The following is a 3,732-nucleotide window of genomic DNA, read 5'->3' as shown; positions in this document are numbered from 1 at the left end:
GTGTTTTCTCATGAAATACTAGGCACGTGCACACTTACATTGGTTAGTATCTGCAGAGAAGCATCCTCACTGGTTTCTCACTCTTCCAAAAGCATCCTTTTGAAACTGGACAATTCTTCATCTGAGTGAAGGAAATAGTCTGTATCCTCCCTGAAGTCTATCTACAGCTACCTCTCCTGTGGCCCTCTGTTCTCTCTCAGTTCCAGAAATGGAAGGTGCTTCTGAAAAGTAGCACCTTTTAAAAATAGTGACTCTGGGCGCCCTCTGCTGGGTACTCAAAGTTCTTCAGCTGTGTGCTAGTGACAGAGCAAGGCACACAGCCAACCAGGAATTATTGGAAACAAACATATACACACATTTATGTATGTATGCATGGGTGTACAACATGCATATATATGTATGTATGTGTTTACATGTTCATGTTTTAACCATTTTTGTCCAGAGACCCTTTTGGAGAAAGAAGTCGAGAAGATGATCCCACAGCGCATCTCCCAGGCAGGCTGCAGGGAGTCCCGGGGCACCGTCCCCCCACAGCCGACAGAAGAGCTGATGAAAGGAGGCCTCCTCTCCCTAGGCCACCGGCCTGGGAGTGTTTCAGTTGCATGGCAGTGATGGGCAGCCAAGCTTGAGGTTCTTTATTTCCCTCTGGGTCTTCTCTCCCCAACTCCACCTTTAATCACTGTGACAATGTTGCTTCTGAAGCCCTTACAGCTTCAGGAGGTTACAGCTCTCAGAAGAAGCGTCCACCGAGCAAAGCTGGCAAATGGGTGGGGTGCACAATGCAGCAGTATTTTGATCTTTCATTAACAGCTTGGAAGTTTCACCTGGAACCCTGGTGCTCTCCTCTACTACACTGCTTCCTCCCCCAATCATTTCTGACCCAGATTAACTGAATGCTTAGAAATAATGGGGGGGCGGGGCAACAGCTGGGAGAGGGATTCCCGGCCTCCTTCTCAGGCATCCCACTTCTCTGGGACTTGACTTTGTCAGCCTTAAAACTAGGATAAAAAGAACGACCAGTTTATGAAACCCTGCGAAGTACCTCAAAGCATATCATGGCAGACTACACATATTAACTAATCTGCCATTAATTAATTCACTCTTCCAACAAATATGAAAGCCCCATTATATGTATAATATGCTACACAGGCATTCTGGGGTCAGGCAGAGCTAAAGTAGACTACTTTGGCCTTCCGGATTTGCTATGTAAACGGGGAAACTTCTGGACCAGCACAAGGCACCGTACTGTGCAAGTCAGAGTCACTGACGTGCACGGCTGCTATGAGACCAGGAAAGGTCCCCCTCTAACCGTGAGTGTGAGCATGTGTGTGCACGACACTCACTCTCTTTGCCATGGGGTTGTGTGAGTATTGCCCAGGACGTCCTATTTATGCCATTGTGATCATGTGGGCGTTTGCACAGCTATTTAATCTCTGCTCCCCTGCACAATACAGGCTCCAAAAGAACTGAACATTTTTTAATCCTCTTGTTTTGACTCTGTATTAGCAAATAAAAAATATGTCAGTTAGAATTACACCAATAATAAGTCATGTTCCTTAGATATTTTTTAAAGTAATGCCATTAAAGTCAACTTTGTTCCTTGATCCAGTTCTTAGACAAGACATTCAAACCACTTCCTTTAAAAATTTTGTTTTACTTTTCTGAAATCTCTCCACTGAAACCAGTTCCCAATGATTTGCTTCAGCATGTATTTTTAATGCATAATGCCTATTAAATTTGATGAATCATAACTTCTGCTGCTGTAATTTTTTAAATGGATATTTTTGTATTGAGTTTCATTTTCCAAAATCTGTAGATAGAAATGTTATAAATTTGAATCTTGGGTTACTTTTGTCAAGGCCCATACTATTCTGCCCTCTGGCACCTTAGTTTACATGCATATGTCTTTGCTGGTAGACAACGAGGCTGCAGCCTCACGGAGGCCCTGCCATCAATTCCAGGAATGCAGGCAAGGAAACCTCTGAGGCGCCAGCAGTCCCAGGCATCACCTGGCCGCACCCACATGAGACCCTGCTAAGGACCACCTGGCTGAGCCGTCAACTCTGTGGAGAATGGGAAATAATAAAACAAGTGGGGTGGTGTCAAGTCACCAAATTCTGGGGTGTTTCTGAAATAGCAACAGATAACTAAGACCCTGCCTGTCCCAATGTCACCTAATTAAAGAGATATGTGTTTGTCTTTTTTCATACTGTGCTGTACTCACCAGGCCAGTTTTTGGATTCTGGAGCAATAGACACACACAAGTGAGGGAGCCCTGCAGAGGCACACAGAGTTGGAGAATAAGATATCCTGTCCACCAAAATGTTCTCAGTAACAGAGTAGGCACAATACATGCCTCAGGCAACTTGCTGAAGAGTAAATAGATGCTTTAGGCAAATTATTGAATGCAAAGAAACACCACTTTTCAAAGAAACAAAAGAATAAAATGCTAATATAATGAGCATACTTCTCTGACAACTATTTAAGCCTTCAGAGTAGTCTATTATTTCCGGTGAATGCCATACACGTTAGTTACGTCTGTCCTAGGCTGCCCCTCAGCAGGACGGCTGGCGCAGGTCACGCAGCCCAGCTCTCAGTCGGCAGAGCTCTGGGTGCCCACGGGCAGCAGGAGTCGTGCCTGGCGCTGCTGCGATTTCTCACTCCCAAAAGTCTTCCGTCTGTTGCCAATGAATGGCTGTTAGCTCTGACAACCAGGGCCACATCCACCCAGGGCGTGGCAGCGTGACTTAGTGTTCTTTGTGTGCACCGGGGGAGAGGAATGATAAGTGGGGGCACAGGAAGCGTGCCCTGTTACTCCCTAAGACTTTGAAGGTGGAGAGATCTTTTTTTTTCCAAAACACAAGACACACAAGATGCAATTAAGAGTCTGTGAAGGCACAGAATTTTCTTTAAAGGGGAGACTAATGTTTCACAGAGCATAAGCCAAGAAATTCTGTTGATATTTCTGAGCAGGAGGAGGAACTCATTTGCTTATGTAATTCCTCCACAAGGTGCAAACATTCCAATTGCTGCCGACAGCGACAGCAACAGTTAACACTCAAACAGCACTTACTCTGCACCAAGCGCTGTCCTGCTCGAACTCATTCCATCCTCACGCCAAGCCGAGGAGGTGGGTACTATTACTATCCCCCGCGTAACAAGTGATGGAACCCAGTGAGCCCATGCCGCACAGCAGGTTGGGAAAGCCCTTCATGCTCTGCCTCTGAAGAGCTTCTCCCTTTTCTTCTCTGCAGAGACTTAATGCAGGTAATGGGAAGGGCACGAGACCAGAAGTCTGGATTTGAATTTCAGCTCCTCCTCAAACTACCCCAATTTGAACAAGCCATTTCCTCGGCCTGAACGATGAGGGAGTCCAATTAGGAGTCTCAGAGGATTCCTCCTGCGATAAAATTTCTGATTCTATGAACAATTCTTGCCTCCAAGTAACGATAAAGTTCAAGTTGGCACTGAAGGGTCTGCAGCATGCCAGGGAGGCGGCGGAGAGGCTGGAGCACCGGGCCTTCAGAAGCACAGGGCGCAGCCCTCCAGGGGCTGCATCTTGAACCGTGAGTTAACGGATCAGTGTGAGAAAGCTCTGACCCACCGTCATGACACATTCATTTTTACCAGAAAATAAAACATCCAAAGAGAGAAAAAAGAAAACCCATTAACAAACAAAAATTTATGGCCCACATACAGAACTAAGCAATGCAGGAACATTATGTGGTTTTC

Source organism: Sturnira hondurensis, unplaced genomic scaffold, assembly GCF_014824575.4.
Source record: "Sturnira hondurensis isolate 20B ecotype Veracruz unplaced genomic scaffold, ASM1482457v3 Scaffold0021354, whole genome shotgun sequence".
In the NCBI taxonomy this organism is placed as follows: domain Eukaryota; kingdom Metazoa; phylum Chordata; class Mammalia; order Chiroptera; family Phyllostomidae; genus Sturnira; species Sturnira hondurensis.
The sequence above is the reverse complement of the archived record's forward strand: the minus strand, read 5'-3'. Positions refer to the sequence as shown.